The 20,359-nt window shown below is 35.6% G+C and overlaps 1 long non-coding RNA gene across 1 annotated transcript in view; it reads right to left on the bottom strand.

Moving 5' to 3' along the window:
- The window catches only part of LOC150087068 (uncharacterized), a 90,615-nt gene that overhangs the window by 58,245 nt on the left and 12,011 nt on the right, over positions 1 to 20,359 (bottom strand). The window contains exon 2 of the long non-coding RNA XR_016546867.1: positions 20,137 to 20,352. This is a non-coding gene — a long non-coding RNA (uncharacterized LOC150087068). The remainder of the gene's footprint in view (positions 1 to 20,136; positions 20,353 to 20,359) is intronic.

Genomic DNA, 20,359 nt, shown 5'->3' with positions numbered 1-20,359 from the left:
TTGTTCTCCTCTTATTCAAACTCAACATCACTTATGTCTGAGTGACACACCATGTCTCTGGTACGTCTGTATTTGATGACTTAATCAGTAATTCAAATTCATCGAGTTTATTTACAGTGCTCCTGGAATTAGTGTACATGCAAGTATATTTGCAGAACGTTCTTACTCTTAGTTACCCTTACACAGCCCATGTATTCACTTGTTTCATGACGATCAACAGCAGGGCCTGAAATCCTTGCTTACCAGGCTGCTGCATTTTCCAATAGAAGCAGTGTAAGAATCACTTTCACTTCGGTCGGCAACTATTGTTAATCTATTAGTCTATGTAACACTGCCTTGATAGCATCAGCAAATATTCTTGCACTCTTTCTATTTAAGTGTATCCCATCCTTGTATAAGCAGTCTCTCCTGTTAATAAGCACAGACCATGTGGAGAAAAATTCTACCCTATGAGCCTTACACAAACTCTCCGGGGACAAACCAATTGTCAAGGTTCTTATTAAATATACTCCCTCTGATTGCAGACACTTTGAAATTTAACTTTAAATTGCGACTTTTTTTCAGCATTGCTGTGTACTGGTTAACTAAGTCAGTAGATCTACTCAATGTTATTAGTGCCAACGTGTACAATATCGCCTTTTCTGCCCTTGGCATTAGTAAAGAAACATGATGCAACAAAGAAAGCTTATATAGCATCAGTCAAAAAAAAAATCTAATTTCACCCATCCACTCGCTACAAATGTTTGCCTAGTTCTGCCTTGAATCTATTTAAGCTATCAACTTCTACATCAACAGATGGAAGTTCGTTCGTTCTAAAGGCAAACTTTTGCACATCTATCCTACAACTGTCTTTCCTCAATTTGAATTTATGCTCTCTCTCAGGTGATTATCCCATCAGCATTAAGCATACTCAAACCATTCAAGGCTTTATACACCTCAATCAGATCACCTTGCAGGTGCCTAGTCTCCAGACACTGTAATTTGCAAAACTTAAGCCTTTCTTTGTAAGACCACCCTTTGTTCCATTCGCTAATCTTGTTGCACTTCTCTTATATTTACAAGGGGATAATCACCTCCTTATCCTTGTTAGAAAAATTCCTGTATATCATTGACAAGACACCATTTCATTCTCTACCAATGTCAGTGTAGTACCACAAAGTTGATACGTTACTCTGGGGTTACTGCTTCCCATTTGCAGTACAGCCAGGCCTTGCATAACGCGAGTTCGATTAACGCGTTTTTCAGTTACTGCTATTTGAAAAAAATATACCACTTTTCACTTTACACAATGCAAATTTCCAGATAACGCGATCTTTTTTTTTTTTTTATGCGATAGTTGAAAAAGATTTGAATCGCACGTTAAGCTCAGACGGGCAATAAACAAATGTTTGCCTGCTGCCCGCCTCAGTGTGTTCCATCAACCATCGGAAGAAGACGTGTTACTTGTTTGTCTCCCGGTAATAAAGTCAATGCAGACTTGCATTTAAAAATTCAAATTTTTAAATGAGCCAGATGAAAATGTTACCGCGAAGGAGATAACGGCAAAAGAACTAGATGAAATCTTTCGTATCGCAGAGAACCTCTGCAATATTTATTTTGCCAGGGTCTAGAGAAGATTGTTGTCAGCTATCGGAAATTGATTGATGAAAAGAGAGAGTCAACACTGTTCAAATATTTCCGCAACAGTCCTTTCTTCATTGTGTATTTTATGTCAGAGGTTTCTCCAAACTTTCTCAATTCACAGCACCCTTAGTGTCTGAGTATTTTTTTCACGGCACCCTTAGTGTCTCAGTAATTTTTTCACAGTGCCCTTAGTGTCCCAGTAATTTTTTCACGGTGCCCTTAGTGTCCCAGTAATGTTTTCATGGCGCCCTTAGTGTCCCAGTAATTTTTTACGGCGCACCCAGACCAAAAGAAATACCTAACAGTTCCGTTTAGTAGTTAGGTCCAAACAACTTAATAAGAAATATTGAAACTGTGAACTACCTTGAACTAGTAGTTCGCGCGGTGTCCGATAGATGTTGAGTATCGCTGTGTTTCCCTTGAAAAATTTTTAAATATTCCGCAGACCACAGTTTGGGAACCGCTGTTTTATGCAATAGACATTTAATTCCATAATTATTTTCATTATCTTTTACATTGTATACAGTTAAAAAGGTATTTTTAAAATTCTTTATGAACATTCAGAAGGTCAAGGCCCAATTATAATTTTTCCTATTGATTATTATATTCGATTAATGCGTTTCCGTTTTGCGCGATGCGTTCACCGGACAAATTAATCGCATTAATTGAGGCCAGCCTGTACTTTACATTTGTCAATGTTAAACTTCAATTTGCCACTTCTCAGCCCATCTGCTCAACCTTTCTAGATTCTGTTGCAGCAGCATACTGTCATTAGTGTCATTAAAAACCTTGCCAACCTTCGTATCATCTGCAAACTTGAACATTAAGCCTGATATACCATCTTCAATATAATTAATAAATACAAAAAACAACAATGGACCCAACACTAAACCCTGAGGGACTCCACTAATAACATTAGTCCACAAAGAGCAATGTCCATTGATTACCACTCTCTGTCTTCTCCGACTCAACCATCCCTTTATCCATAGCAGCAATGTCACACTGCTCCAATTTGTGCAGCAGTCTTCCATGTGCAACTGTATCAAAAGTATTCCCTGCATCCAGTTCCTTTGTGACCACATCATAGTATCCAATCAAATTGGTCAGACAAGACTTCCCCTTAACAAAACCATGCTGTGTCTGGGCTATAACTGAAGTCCTGTCTAGATGATCCTCCATTAATTTTCCTGGAACAGAAGTTCAACTAACAGGTCTGTAATTACTTCTGTCACCCTTTTATCCTCTTTTGTGAATTGGAGTCACATTTGCACATCTCCAGTCAATGGGTACCTCCCCTAAGTAAAGAATTCTTTGCTGTTTTTCTTTGCATCCTTTGCCAAAGATTTCTCGTAATCTGCCTTTGCCTGGCTAATCTCCTTTGTGACTTGGTTACAGACCATCTTATATCTATCATAGGCTTTCGTGTCACCCATTAATTTATATGTATCCCACGCATTTTTCTTCATTTCTTTCATTGTAAACAGAAGTTACAGGTATTGTTAGGAGAAATTGAATTAGTCTTGTTATTTCTGACAAGGCGGATAATAATCCTATATCATGAAATAGTTCTAAAAGGCTGATTTGCATTTTCTAAAATCGCTGTCACAATAAACGTATTTCTGTTTGTTGATTAAGGACTTGTGATCTATTATATTGGAATATTTGTTTTGAAGAGCATTAAGATGATGCATTGGAAAATGTTCAGAAAATTCGTGAAACATGTTCACATCGATCAGTTCAAAAAACACAAAATTTTTAATGCAAGCGAATCTTTCTCTTAATGACAGCAATATATTTTCAGTCAATTCAAAATACGTGGTTTTGTAATTGATTAGCCTTCTTCTAGTTCTTTTTCTTGGTGGAGAATTTGTATTGTTTGACTGTTCTACATCTTTCATGATTTCATCATAAATATTGCGATACGATTCTTCAGTGCAACTTCACTCAATGAATTCAATAAAGTCATTTATCTTCTGTAGGGCATACTTCATGTCAAGTTGTTTACACTGCAAAAGATCAAATAGTTTTTCCGCTTAGGATAATATATTTTCAAAGCAATTGATCAAAAACGTGAAACTGAAATCATTTAATTTTATAAGCAGATTATCTGCTTCATTTAAAGTGTCTTCATCCCATCTTGCACTTTCATCCAAAATACTTTGAAATGCATTCATTAGAGCTTCACAATTTGTGCAGCAGTCTCTCTTAATTGATGACACTGTTTAGTTCTATAGTTCTAGAAAAGCCTTGTCTCGCACAGTGATGGTATGTTAACATTGAACTCTCTCTCTCAGCAAAGCTTTTCATTTAGTACTTGATGAAGAAAATTTACTGAAAACTCGAAGTTGTGAAAAGAAAACTTTTACACCATTAAATATCTCTGAAAGTTTACTTAAAACTGAATTCAATTTATGCACATAGCAGTGAATAAAATATCCAAATTTAAAACCCATTTCTCTCAGCTTCATTTGAACCCCATTATGTTCACCAGCCAAAATCTTTCATGTATTTGTACCCCAAAACATATCTAATTATTATAGATAGTTCGGCATGTATTGCCAATCCATCGTTTCATCTGCTTGCACTGAAATAAACTGGGCATTTTCAATTTCATTTCGAATGACTGCCGATAACATCATTGATGGCAATTATCAAGTCATTCTGAATTGTACAAGAAACTCCCAAAAATTGTTTAGACCCTTCCTTCATTGAAAGCCGTGATGCAAAAACACTGTCCATTCCCACAAAACAATTTAAGAATTCACGATAATTACCTTTATTTAGGCTATCTTCTCCTTCATTATGCCCATGTAGTGGCAGTTCTTGCTTACGTAAATATAAGACTGCATTGGCTAATTGCATTAAAATATTGTCTAATTTCTTGAACTTCTATATTATAATTTTCTCTTCGGAGCTTCATGGTGCTACTAATGGCACATGTAATGTCTATCTGATCAAACGTTTTCAAACACTTATAATTATTCAAATGACTTGAAAGATTTTGAGTGATAATTGCTGTCACTCAAAATATTTCTAAAATTAGAATAACCAGTATCTTTCTTGATTTGACTTGGGCTGGAATATAATAAACATGGCCAGCAGTACAATTTTTCATTCGAGAGGTTTCCACATAACCAATCTATTTGTTTGTACCATTTATGTTGAAATAAACTATTGCCTACTTTTGTCTGAATTAATGGCTTGGGACTGCTTGTCTTAATAATTTCTCTCTGCTCAGCAATGTTTCACCTCCCAAATGGTTTTTCTTTCAATGATAATACTAAATCATCCATCTTGGATACAACTTCAAAATAATAATAAAAAATAATAATACATAACACAATAATTCTTAACAATCACAGCACTATATATGCAGCGAACCAGCATGCAAAACAACACACTGAAAGCAAACAGGAAGCAAGATGCTACCTATCACTAGTATTTTAAATTAAAACTCTTAATTAGAACTCTTACCAAGCTGAGTGACATTGGCATGAGTTGAAGTATTTTATCTTTACATAAATAAGTCATTAATAGATGTATAAATATTATATTTTATATAGAAAGTGAAAGATTAGATGAAAACAGTAATTTGTAACTGACATACAAGCAAAATAAAAGATAGAAAGTGATAAACTTGAAATACATAACATTACTTGTTTTTGGATATGATAACTTGAGCCTCTATATTAGTTTACAATAAGCCGCTAACTCACGCCAATGAGAGATGGCACAAGTAGGGTCTACGGTACTGCCAATGCAATTCTTATGAACTACAAATACGAAAATTGAATGAATGAAAAGTATGAAATCCATAATTTTCATCCATTTCCTTGACTTGTCCTAGGCACGAGTAGCACAAGTGCCACAGTCACTACTGGTCAGGCCACGCCTTGAGTACTGTACACATTTGTGGAGGCATCATTTTAGAAAAGATGTATAGTTGTTGGAACGAGTACAGAGAAGGGTAATGATATTGGTGAGTGGAACAAAGGGTTACTGTTACCAAGAAAACAGTAACCCAAGTAACCCATTAACCCAAGAAAGGCTTAAGCTCTGCAAATTGTAGTTTCTAGAGACTAGGCACCTGCGAGGTAATTTAATTGAGGTGTATAAGGCCTTGAATGGTTTGAGAAAGCTCAATACTGATAGGATTCCTTTTGCTCAGATTACTCACCTGAGGGGACATAAATTCATATTGAGGAAAGACAATTGTAGAATAGATGTGCGGAAATTTGCCTTTAGCCAGCGGGTGGTTGATAGTTGGAACAAACTTCCATCTGTTGTAGTGGAGGTCAACAACTTGAATAAGTTCAAGGAAGAACTAGACAAACATTTGGAGTGAATGGATGGGTGAAATGGGAAGGGTTTTTTTGGGTGATGCTATATAAGCTTGCTTTCTCACATCATATGTCTCTACTAATGCTAATTTTACCCCTTGTTGACATACCCTGGTCCTATTCCATCTATCCTTCTTGCACAACATAATAAAATTGGAACTCTATACAGCAAAATCGATCATTCCCTGGAAAAAATTTGTTATAAAGAAATATGACCTTTTCAACAATGAAAAATACTGTAAATTCAGAAATATAGTAAAAGATGGGAAATAATTCAAAAATAAGTGGGAATGAATAAATTTTCTAACATTTTGAAACAATTTATTAATACACACATATTAAGAAATGACTGCTTACATGATGCCCACAATTTATTAGTACACTTTTAAGAATTATGTTGTAAAATATTTGGTTATTTTTTGTTGTACACTGGATTCTACTGTACACCGTTCATAAAAATGTTCATATTTGTTTAAACTTTAAACACTCAGATATATTTTCTGTTATATTTTCTTCCCACTGAAGGCCTCGATGCAAAGTTTCAAATGTGCCAACATTTGTTTGGAAGATTTAATATTGCCCTCATTTTCATCCAACTGATTGTCAATATTGTCACTAGTTCTTTAAATACACTCCAAAATGTTGGATTCACTTGGATATTCAGCTACTATGATATCATTATCAACTCCTAAAAATTCGTCAAGAACAATTTCTCCTCCACTGATCAAAACTCGCTTGGAACTCTTCCCAAGATTGCTCAATGTCTTCTAGTAGTTCATCCCTCTCTCTCATCTCTGTTAATTATCATTTTAGCAAAACCTGCTTTTACGAAACAATTCTTAATTGCTCTTTCAGTCACATCTTGACTCCACACTATCGCCAACTCTGACATGCACATCCACAAATCTATAACAGAATCTATAGGTTGGTCAGTTTCTATTCTCAGTATAATTTTTTTCAGTATACGCCTTCAGTAGTGCATTTTCAAATTCTTGATAATGCCTTAGTCCATTGGCTGCAGTTAAGACGAATTATTCAGAAGGAAGAAAACAAGCTTCACACTTGTAAATTTTGAAATTACGGAGTGAAGGTGGGCAGGGCAGTTGTTGACAATCAACGCAATTTTTCTGTTTTCCTTTGTGACCTTTCTACTGAAATTTAAAATCCACTGCTCAAAAATTTCGCTTGTTGTTCAAGGTTTTTTGCTGTAGTTGTAGTCCAACTCTAATGACTTTATTCTTTTGAAACATTGGGGTTATTTACTTTTGCCTATTACCAGAAGCTTCAGTTTTTCATTACCAGCCATATTTGCAACCAGAGTGTAATTCTCTCCTTTTTTACCACCCACACATTTATCACCTTCAAAAGTCAGTGTCTTGTTCAGCAAATATTTTAAAAAATAGACACGTTTCATCAACGTTGAATGTGTCTTTGGACTCATAGTCCTCTATAATTTTTTTTTCAAAACTTTCTTTCCAATGGATATAGTCTTCTTCGATTGCAAATCCACTCATCAGAAATAATTTTTCGAGTAAGCCATGATGCTCTTTAAATTTTTCCAGCCAACCAGAACTGGCTTGGAATGTTTTGTGTCACAGAAAATATGCATACTCCATAGCATTTTCTTTTATTAATAGCCCTGATATTGGCATATTTTGGTCTTGAACCAACACCATCCACTTAAAAGTTGCTTCGTCTACATCTTTCCAAAGACAATTTCGCACGCTTCCGACTGAGTTCCATTTCCTCAAACAGTTTGAGAATTGAAATGAAGTTTTCCAGAATGGTTGACACATTGCTGGCAGGGACATCAAATTTTAAAGTGATTTCCTTTTTTTTTAACGCAGCGATCTACACTACAGTCGGTCCTCGTATAACACGTGTTTACATTACACGAATTCGATCATACACGATTTATAAATAGGGGAACGTTATCTTATATAATACGAACCGAATTCGCTTATGCACGATTCGCCTTTGTGTTTACAAGAAATGGCAGTCGAACGCGGAATCACCCCAACCGAACGCAACACGATAGGAATGAAGAAGATTCTGAAAATGTATTTATGAGTTTTATATCAGTGAAGGGGAAACACATTTCACAATAATAACGTAAAAATCAACACAATTCCAGCTATCGATATAATCGCAAATGCAATTAGATGGAGTTTACTACCAGTTTATAACAGATTCCACTAGCAGAAACGAAACTGGAAATTGTTTTTATTGTTTTATGGTAGTAACCCCCAGAAATGTGCTTTAGTAAAATGTGGGGTGTTAATAGTGTATCTCGGCCTTTACGGTGTTGTTTATTCAGTTGCTATACGCACGCAGCTTTGTTTATGTGTATTAAGCGTGCCTCCTCGTTTTGTAATTGCGCTTTATTCCCTAAAAATGAGTAAAATACTTAAAAGGTGTGAAAAGGAAGCGTACTGGTGACGACATTGCAGATTCAGAGAGAAAAAGAAAAGCAATATCAATAAACAGAGGCGAACTAGGTCAAAAATTCTTACCCAGGAAAATATACAGTGGCCTCATACTATGGTTTATGGCCAAAATCACACTGGCCACCGGGGTTTCCCCGGTAAGGCTTATGGCCAGTCCGCCTCTGTCGATAGAGAAAAAATATGAAATTGTGAAACGCTTTGAGTGAAATGAAAGACCATGTGATATTGCACGTGCTACAGACCTAAATGAGGCAACGCCGAGAATTACAAAGAATGCGGAGAAAATAAAAACAACTTTCATAGCAGGAACAACTCAAAGTGTAATTAAAATCCATTAGATTAAGACACAATGAACTGGAAGAGATGGAACGGCTGTCATCTGTTTGGATAGAAAATCAAACAAAAAACAAGTTTGCTTATGATAGAAGCAAAAGCATTAGCAATATTTTATTACGTAATAGTCGTAATAAAATACATAAGCATTTTATTACGACTTATGTATTATAATTTATACTTACGTATTATAAAATACGTATTTTATTACGACTATTTTATTTAATACAATAAATTTTTTACGAATAAAATACGTATTTTATTCGTAAAAAATACTTTTTTAGTATTAAAAATTACTAAAAATACTTTATTATAATATAATAAATAATAAAAAATTATTTTTTATTATTTATTATATTACAATAAAAAAATATATTTTTTATTACGTATTTTAATCGTTATAAAATACGTAAGTATTTTATAACGATTATTATTACCCGATTATTTATTGTGTTTGGTAATGTTTTGGTTCCAAATGTGTATTCAATCTTGGGTGGTCGGCACCTAACCCCACTTTTCCCATAGGGCCTGTTGTTTATATTGCACGAGGGTTTCTAGGAACACAACTATCGTGCTATACGAGGACAGACTGTATTAAGCACTTCCACTTTTTCACACTACACTCAAGGATTTCCTCTTAGGCACTGTAAGGTTACTTGCACAGCAGTTAAAACAAAGCTGAAATTAGGGACCACTTGTAGCTACCATGTAGAGACAGGTAAAATTTAGTGAAAGTGTGGATGACTCATTTCTGCGAAACAACAGATGAATTTCAAGGAGATAAAGGAAAATCACTCTCTCCTAATTCTCTAATAGAATGCTTATGGTAGAAAATGGGTTGACCAGAGCCAATGCCCGCGTTGGGAATATGCCTTAACCTTTGCCAATGGCTGTGGACAGCTGACCAGCAGGACTTCTCAACAGAGTAGTGTATAAGTTGTATAGGTTTTTACTTCTTTTTAGCCATTGCTGACCCACTGCTGGGCAAAGGCCTCTATCAAACTTCCATCTTTTTCTATCCTGTGCCGTGGTTGGCCAGTTTCCTCTTGCAAGGTTTTACAGGTACTATTAAATTGTAAAATATTTTAGTTCTTAATTCATGGAATTAAAGCCTTTAGCTATTAAAAGCTAATGAAGATATATCAGGCTTATTGTCCAAGTTTGCAGATGATACAAAGGTTGGTAAGGTTGTCAATGACAGTAAAGACAGTATGCTACTCCAACTGGATCTAGATAAGTTGGGCTAATGGGTTGAGAAGTGGCAACTGAAGTTTAACATTAAAAATGCAAAGTACTGCATATGGGTACCAATAATCCAAGAGAAACGTACCAACTGTGTAATACTACGCTCAGGGAACTGGAAAGTGAAAAAGACCTGCGGTAATTGTGCTGTCAGATATGAAGTTCGCTGAGCAGTGCAGACGGGCTCGTCATGGAGTCTTGTCAATGATACATAGGAATTTTTCTAGCAGAGACAGGGAGGTGATTATCCCGTTGTACAAGGCAATGGTCAGGCCACACCTTGAGTACGGTGTACATGTGTGGAGTCCTCATTTTAGGAAGGATGTAGAGTTGCTAGAATGAGTACAAAGAGCACAACAAGATTGGTGAGGGGAACAAAGGGGTGTTCTTACCAAGAAAGGTTAAGTTCTACAAATTACAGCACCTGGAGAGTAGGCACATGCGAGGTGATCTGATTCAGGTGTATAAGGCCTTGAATGGGTTGAGCAAGCTGAATGCTGATGGGATTCTTCCTCTTGCTCAGATTAAAAACCTTAGGGGGTATAGATTCAAATTGAGGAAAGACAGTTGTAGAATAGATGTGCGGAAATTAGCCTTTAGCCAGCAGGCAGTTGATTGGTGGAATAGACTTCCATCGTTTGCTGTGGAAGTTGATAGCCTAAATAAATTTAAGGCTGAGCTGGACAAGCATTTGGAATGAATGGAGAGGTGAAATGGGAGGTTTTTTTTTTTTTTTTTATTTTGGCTGATGCTGCATAAGCTTCCTTTCTCTTGCATCGTATGGCTCTACTAATGCTAATGCTAAAAGTCTGCCTGGTCTTTCTCTGTATCTTCTCTTTCATCCCCTCGTTTATGATCACCCTGCCTTTGTCCCTTTTGCTGGCTGTCCTGCACATTCAACAGACTTTCAAAATATTTCTTCCATTGTTTCTCTTATCTCTTCATCATTGGTTATTAGGTTCTCATTCTCATCCATAAGGTATTTGCTCTGCTCACCATCTCTTCTCCTATTCTTCATCATACTATACAGCATCTTTTTATTACAGTCGATATCTTGTCACAGCGTTTCACTCCATTCCTCCAACCACAGTCTTCTCTCCTCGTTGACTATCCTCTTGGCCTCTCTCTTTGTGGTTTCATATCTCTTTTTATTCTCTTCATTTCTGATCTGAAAGTAGGACCTGAATGCATTATTCTTGTTTTTCACAGCCTCTCTAGTCCTCTCATTCCACCATAGGGTTTCTTTCCATCTCCTTCTGTTGCTTGTCCTTCCACATACCTACTCTGTCAGTCCTACTATGCAGTCTTTGAATGCTTTCCATTCTGATTCCATGCTTTTCACCACCATCTTAGGTACAACCTTCCTGAACTGTTCTCTGAATGTTGCCCCTCTTTCCTCTTCTTTCAATTTCCACACCCATAGTTTCTCTCTCTTGTTATTTTGATCCTCTTCAAATTTAGGGAATCTTAAACTCCAACAAGTAACCTGTGATCACTACCCAGAGAGACACTTGGAATGACCTTAACATCCACTAGTCTTCTATGTTGCTCCTTATCCATGAGTATATAATTAATGAGGGATTCCTGTTGACCAACCCAACCATATCTGTCACTTTGTGACTCTTTCTCTTCTTAAACCAAGTGTTTCCTATGACCAAGCTGTTCCATAAACAGAAATCCGACATCCTCTCACCATCATCATTTCTATGTCCAGTGGTGAGCTATAGTGGGCTCATGAGAGCCCATTGTTATTTTTTTTTTGAAAATTTGCAAGCCCATTGTTGAGATGATCATTTATTTTACAAATGAAATCCTGAATGCAATTATTGAATATCCAGAGACAAAACTACGGTGGTGCCAGCAGGGCCCCATTCCCAGCATTTTAATGGTGCAATCAATCAATTATGTATTTTAAAATTGCTTCATTTTGATTTAATTACAGTTGGACCTCTATTTAGCCAACTTCTTTATAGCAGATTTTTTTGAATTCCCCTTGGTAATTACATTTAAAATAATTTCCGTAGAATGAAGAAAATATGCATATAACGAATGGATTATGAGAGACAACTTTGTACATATTGTTCCCACTTCTGGCCTTTAGGCAATTTAAGTAATTAGATAGCGCAAATTAAGGGTGAAAGGGACTGCTGTTTCACAATGTTAGTGGTGTCCGTAAATTCTATGCAGTCACATACCGAGAAGTCGAAATAGTCAATATGCTTTCCATAGACAGTCAGAGGATTAAGAAGATTCTCGACATGGTTAATAGCCTCTGGTCAACCTGTGTTGTGGTTCCCCTTTACTCTGACAATCAGGCATATGTTTTTCGGAGAAGTGAGTGACCCACATGCCGACCGGGCTAGCCGGGTGGGTAAAGCGCCTGCCTGGCAACCCAAAGGTCGTGGGTTCGAATCCCGCCTCGGGCTTAGATCAAAGTACTGCAAAAAACCTTGGGAGGTGCACTATGGCCACAGAAGCCGATGCACCAACAACTACCCAAAAAAAAAAAAAAAAGTGACCCACACCTTCCAGCGAATTTCTCCTGTCTCTGTTTACATGGTCACAGTAGCTGAATATCCATGTGATTCCAACATTTTGCACAGTATTCAAAGAACTAGTGACAGTAGCAACGTGGGTTGATTTTGATTTGGTAGTTGTTGGCGCATCGGCTTCTGTGGCCATATTGCACCTCCCAAGGTTTTTTTGCAGTACTTTGATCCAAGCCCGCAGGCGGGAATCGAACCGCGACCTTTGGGTTGCCGGGCAGGTACTTTACCCACTCGGCTAGCCCAGTCGGCTGGCAACGTGGGGGAGGAGACTGAGGAAACTAAGATATTACATAAACTTTACAAAGATGAAATGTTGGCAGATTTTGAACCTTCATCAAGGCTTTCACTGTGCAGAAAATGTTCTAAAATATGGCATATAAGCAACAATTTAAAAAAAAAAAAAAAAATCACGAATCTCCAAAAAACCAGCACGAATTAAGGATGATTGCTAAAGACCTTGATGTGGAAACTATAAAGATCGGTTGTGTGTTCGGACCATGATGTAGCTTGCGGATGGTAATTGCGGGTTGAAGGAAATTATCCTGCTTTTTGCAAACATTCTGAATCAGAAGTTAAATATTCCGGATTATTAAATCGACTTTTAATCTGGAATTTTGTAATCATTTAGCACTAATAATCGACATCTTGCAGGAGCTCTCTTACCTTTCAGAAGCTTTACAGAATCATTATGGTAAAAGTAGATAAATTAATGATTCCAACTATCAGTGCTATTGCTAATTTGAAAAATTCTGAAGGAAATTATGAAGCTAAAGTTGAGAGCATGTTGAAGTGGAAAAAATTTGAAGGAATCAAAATTGAAAGGAAGACATTTAAAAAATTACCTTGTGACAAGTTATTAAATGCACTGTCTTATCCTTAAAGGATAAGTTATTAATACAACAGAGTGATTTTAAATTAAATAAAGAAAATAATGATGCCATTGAAAGAAATGTTAAACATGTGCTACCGGAAATCGTGGAATAAAAAAGAACTTTTGTCTCAGTGGCAAGACGGTGAAAACCGAATAAGAAATTTAAGTTTTCCGATAAAATATGAAATAAAAATTAATGATTTTAGAGATTTTGTTAAAGACAGTTTTATCTTTAAAATCGAGTGAAATTCCCTTTTCTGTTAAGAAAGCCAGAAATATCTTTGAAACCACTGGGATTAGCAGTTCTGAAGCTGAGCGACTTTCAACATAATGAATAATATTGTGTGAATGAATGAATGAAATGATGTTGACAATTAAACAAGTTGCAGATTATGATAACCATACAGCTAAATGGAAAACCATTGCTTCAATGTGATCCGGATTGTTACGTCAAATCATTCCTCTGTAATCATCGTTCAGCTATTGAGCAAAACAGAAGATCGACAACAAATATTAATGAAGAAGTAAATTGTATATGGCAATTTTTAGAATAAATTTTTCTTGAATATTTGTGCAATCTGTGATTTTTGTGTACCTTTTCTAGAATAGTTTGTTTTTTATGTAATATTTTTTATATTGTGGAATGTTTTTTGATAGTTTTTGTTATTTGTGATAAGGGAAATATTTCATGTTATTTTTTATTCACAATATTAAAATTTTATCATGAAAAAAAATAAATCCATTATATTTCCCTAGTTGTAAAAAAAAAAAAAAGAATAAAAAAAGTTGTGCATCTACCGAGCACGTGCGGTAGATCGTTTTATGTGAAACATCCTTCGCATTTCATTTAGATATTTTGACTTGTATATATTGATTACGAAATAAAAGAGCTTTTGTATTGTAAACATTTTATTGATCATTCACAAATTTCCATAATTTCTGGAAGACAAGATACAATGGATTTATGATAACTATAGTAAGAGATGTATACTTGCGATTGCAACGTATCTAAATGTCTCTGAAAACAGCATCGATTGAAGTACCGATCTTGTAGTTGAAACGACATACGCAGCTGTTTGGGGCACCTAACAACGGAATGTTACGTGCCTCAAATGGCTGCGTATGCGAAAATGCGAGACAAAAAAAGAAATTGCTGACAAATCTTTATATTGTTGCAGTCATATGACAAATACTTGCAATCATACTTACTGCAGTAGTAACTGCAGGAAATATCATTGTGACATCATACTGTTCACAAAATATGCATCACATGCTCTAATGATACTACTTGTACTAGTGAGTGCTCCACACAGACTATTGGTGTGAGCATGGGAAAGTGCCTCTAGCAATGCCGTGGTTAACATCACTTCCAGGGCCGATCAGATTTACTTGTTAGGAACCTCCCCCAGAGGAAGTTTCACATTAAAAAGTGCGAGCTCATGTTAAAATATTCACAGCTCACCACTGCCTAGGTCCCCAGCCATGCGGACCTATAATGTCTTCTTAGTCCTTGTCTCTCCACTCTGACTTTTGCATTCAGGTCATCCATGACTGTATCTCCACTTGTGATCCTCTCTTTGAGCTTGTCCTCAAACTCCAGCTTCTCCATTTCTTCACAATCGGTTTCCAGTGCATAGCATTGTACTATCCTCAATGTTTCGCTGTCATTCATTTGAAGTTTAATTGACACGAGTCTGTCACTGATATTATTCACCTCCAGTAGCTTTTCCTTAATCCTGTGATACGTTATCAAACCATACTATGGCAAAAATATTAGTTTCCAATAAACTTGGTCAGTGAGTAAGACATTTACAGCAGACTTGGAAAACCTTTAGCAAAAAAGGCAAAGGACAATAATAAAGAATTTTTGCATATATAAACACTGAAATGAAGGGAGTGAACAATACTGGTAAACTGCAGGATGGCTTTGGTAAACCACTGATTACCCTAAATGAATAGCTGATCAGCTGAATAATTTTTTTTAATTGATATTTACATTTTAACATTCTTTCAATTTTTGTAGCCAAGAAAACAGATATTGGGAATGATACAGCATGTTTAAATGTATAAAAAGGAACAAGTAGCTGATTCAGCTCACAATATTAATTCTTCATTACTCATGCCCCTAAACGAAAGGGGTGTGAAATAATAGAGCATACATAAGGCAGTTATTTTTTTATTATGAGAAAAAAAAAAAAAAAAGTTAGATTTTTCCTGAATTAAAGCATTTTTATCATTTATTTATATAATTTATCCATTTAGCACCTTTTGCCATTTCTTGTGATTACCCATGTATATATTTTTATATCTGTCTTACATTATACCAGTGGTTTTCAACCGAGGTGCCGCAACAACATTCCAGGGGTGCCACGTAATTTGGATTTAAGTTACTTAAACTTAGTGACAAATGGGACTGGAGTACTGGGGTCCATAGTTTAACAGATATTTATTTAAAGTATACCCAGTAAAATAAAATAAAATAAAATATTTCCAGAAGCTTTCGGAACTCGTGTCCCTTTCTCAACTGACAGAATTTAATGTATTCAAAAAAAATTCTGTCAGTTGAGAAAGGGACACGAGTTCCGAAAGCTTCTGGAAATATTTTATTTTATTTTATTTTACTGGGTATACTTTAAATAAATATCTGTTACTTAAACTTATTATTATTTTTTAATTTATATGTTTATTTTATTATAAAAAGGTGTACAGTATCTTTTTAATTTTGTGGTGATCTATAATTGATGTTACCTCTGTATAAAGAATAAAATTATATACTGTATATATATAATTTGTATTATGAAATGTAATTTTTATAATTATATTATTGTAATAAATATCATTATTATTATTATTAATACCCATATGGTGCAAGGAAGCCTGAGGCTTATGCTGCACCAGGAAAAAAAAAAAAAAAAAAAACATTTCCAAGTTACCCTGAGAGACAGAGAGAGAGAGAGAGAGAGAGAGAGAGAGAGAGAGAGAGAGAGAGAGAGTCAAAAGTAGAAGGGAATCACCAAGAAAGAGAAGAATGATGATATCCAGCTCAGGACCCTGGGTGTGCCAAGCCCATACTCACCAAATGTGAGCCCCCCAGAGAGAGAGAGAGAGAATCAGAACCTTCCAGGCAAAAAATTTGAGTGGGGGTGCCGCAAAATAAAATACTTAGGGGTGCCGTTATTAAAAAAAGGTTGAAAACCACTGTATTATACCCACTTTCCTCATTTCCCACCTTTTTGGCTGGCAAACCCTCCTTGAAAATAAGCAATTTTCTGAAAAATACATGACAGGTACAATTATCCCAATTACAGAATGCCACTGATGCAAATATATTACCCATATTTCATAAACACTGAAAGGGAAAGGAGTAATTCGTACTTTCTGATATCCCAATATCTCTTTATTCATATTCCCTGAAGTTACTTCATGAACAGTTTTTACGATCTAGATAATTCCAAAAACGAGAGATACAATCAATTGCAGTGTCTATTAGATACCAAACAAACAGTTAATTTCTCTTAACTAGTAAACTGACACAAAAACAGGATATAAATACTGAATCACTTAAATAAATCTGTATTAAATGTATTAAAAAAAAAAAAAAAAAAAAGTGCCAACTGCTGAACATCGCGTGAACAGAGGCAGATTTATGAATTTGCCACCCCAGACATTTACATAATATGCACAAAATCTACTGGAAAGAAAAAAGCTACATAATTTCATTTTATATTAACAATAAGAAATCAATAACGAAAATAAGACATTTGCTTTTATATTTATTATAATGGATTATATAGAATCTTGGTGAAAATCTGTGCCTTATTTTAACATTCACAAACCCATTCTCAACGTCATTAAAATTAATTATTTCTGTAATCATTTTCAAATAGCCATTAGTTATTTTTCTTCTTTTTGTTTTCCAAATTTCTGCATTTATTAACACTCTTCAATTTCTGTCACAAGTGCAATAAAATGTAATAACTTTTAAACATGGCAAAAAAAGGCACTCTTGGCATTACTCAATTAGTTATTACTTCCATTACAAAGAATTACATCATCTGTTTAATTATTTAAACTTCTCAAACACAGAGTACAAGGCCTTGAAAATAAAATATTGCTCATTCCCAAATTAGTTGTGTTTTAGTTATTGAAAATTCTTTAATAAACCTATATCAACATGTTCTAAATCTCTTTAGCAGTGGCAAATGATGCATGAAAACAAGTTTATACAGCATCAGCAAAATAAAAAAACAACATTTCCATATCCCCTGTCCATTCTTGATAATAATTGGTCAATTCCTGCTTGAATCTACAATATCTAAATTGAAGTTTGTTCCAACAATCAACTACCAGCTAGCTAAAAGCAAATATCTAAACACCAACCCTAAACCCATCCTTCCTCTAGTTGAATTTGTGCCTCCTCATAGGAGTGGTCGAAGAAGGAGGAGGAATTCCACCATCATTGAGCTTACTCAATTCATTCAAATCCTTAAAAAAAATCAGTCAAATCTCCTCACAAGTCTTTGGATGCTGCAATTTGCACAACTGAAGCCTTTCATGGGAAGAACATCTTTTTGTTTCTCTTACTAACATTGCTCTTCTCTGCATCCATTCTGACTGACCTGCATCCTGCCTAAAATAAGGCTTCCGGACCTGTGTGTTTACTCAAGATGTAGCCCAATCATTGCCTTATACAACAAGATAATCATCTCCTTATTCCTGCTGGCAAAATTCCTGTATTTCATTGACAAAATGTCATGAGCTGTCCTTGCAGCCTGTCTACACTGTCAGAGAATTTCATATCTGACTGCATAATTACCTCACCCCAGGTCATTTTCATTTTCTACCAACCTGATTGCAGCACCACACAGTTGGTACATTAATCTAGGATTACTGCAACCATTTGCAGTACTTTGCATTTCTCAATGTTAAACTTCAACTACCAATTCTCAGCCCATCTGCCTAATTTTATTAGGTCTTTTTGCAGTAGCATACATAGGTTACTGTCATCATCAACCTTCAGATCATCTACAAACTTAGACATTAAGCATGATATGCCTTCATCAATATCATTAATAAATATAGAAAACAACAATGAGCCTATCTCTGAACCATGTGAAACTCCACTAATAACATTAGTCCACGAAGAGCAGTGTCAATCGATAACCACTGTCTTCTCCCATTCAATCATCCCTTTATCCAGAGCAGCAACTTGTCCCTAGTGCCACACTGCTCTAATTTGTACAGCAGTGTTTTATGTGCAACAATATCAAAAGCTTTCCTAAAATCCAAGCATACGATATCAAAATTATTTTTTGCATCCAGTTCCTTTGTTACTGCATTATCCAATCAGGTTGGTCAAACAAGATAGTCCCTTAACAAATCCATGCTCTACCAGTAGTACAAGTGTATTCTTGTCTAGATGATCTTGCATTACTTCTTTATCCAAGACTTCTGTTCTGCGAATTATTATTCGCAGAAAAGTGAAGCTAACAGGTCTGTAATAACTTATGCCACCCTTTTTTTTTTTTAAATTAGGTATACACTCACCCATCTCTAATCAATAGGGACCTCCTCTGAATCCAAGAATGTTCTCATAATTGTGGATAAAGGTTTGCTTATCTCTTCTGCTGCCTCCAGTGATGTAACTGGATAGATTCAAACCACTCCAGGTGTCTTTTTACATTTAGCTTCAACAATTTCTCCTCCACTTTCATCTCAATTATCACAAAATTATTCAGCTCCCACCAGAATTTGACTCACTTCTGCACCATAAAATATTCCTCCCGTGTGAACATAGATGCAAAATACTTATTCCATTTGTCAACATACTGAGCAGGATTATCAACAGTTAAACCATTGATATCAAGTGGACGAATATGATTCACCCCCTTCTTTCTAGTGTTTATATAAGTAAAGAAATCTTTACTGTTTTTCTTTGCATCCTCTGCTAAAGGCTTCTTACAATCTGCATTAGCTGACCTAACCTCCTTTGTGACTTGAACTCCCAAAAAAAGTGATAGATCACTTTTTTGGGAGCCACTAAATGAATCTTTCTTTTTTGATTAAAAATTTATTTTAACTTTTTGTTTAAAATTGGTAGCACATTTATTATTTGTATGTAGCTGATTGCATTGGTAAATTCATTATTTACTTGGCCTTTGAAGTTGCTTAGAAAAACCAATCAACTTCTGCTGCCATTGCCATTATCGATATAAGATCATTTGAATTCTTCCACCATTGTTACAGTGCTGATACAGGAACAATAAGGTGCTAATTGTTGGTTTCTATGTGTAGATTTGTAGGAGGGTATTCAATAGCAGAAATATAAATTTATAGCAATAGCAACAAATTTTATAACATAACTGTATCACACACTACATAACATAATTTTGAGTAGCATAGTTTGTACTGCTTGTTTGTTTGTTATTTGGTTTTTAGGAGCATTAGCAACTAAGGCCATATTGCTCCGGGGGATATGCGGTGGTCATTCCCTGATCTTTCCGCATCCTCCGTATTTGGTGGGCACGGGCTCGAACTCCAGTCTAATCAAGAAGCACGTGCTACGCACTGCTGCTCATGCCCACTTGGCTACCGAGGCACCTGTTTGTACTACAGTCAAATAAGTGGGATTAGTGTGTAGCATTATTAGTTTATTTAAAATTAGTGTGTAGCATTATTAAAGTTTTAGTTTAAAACTTTGCATTTATATTAAATTTAGATTAAAATCATACCTCAGACTAGAGCAGCAGAGCAAAGAGCTCAAAGTAGTTGGAATGCTTTTGGTTTGAAGAACTACTGAGGAATGACATATCTCCAAATCAGGATTGTATGTGTGTTACTTCTTTCCTCTTCACAAAGTTACCTCTTCAGCCAGACATGATACAGCCATAGGTGACAGCTTTGTGTGTTTTTGCATTGTTAACATTGCAAGATCACCTAAGTCATACCTGAAGC

This window comes from Mastigoproctus giganteus, chromosome 4, assembly GCF_048544385.1.
Source record: "Mastigoproctus giganteus isolate SK-2022 chromosome 4, ASM4854438v1, whole genome shotgun sequence".
Lineage (NCBI taxonomy): Eukaryota > Metazoa > Arthropoda > Arachnida > Uropygi > Thelyphonidae > Mastigoproctus > Mastigoproctus giganteus.
This window is presented reverse-complemented; position numbering and strand designations above follow the sequence as displayed.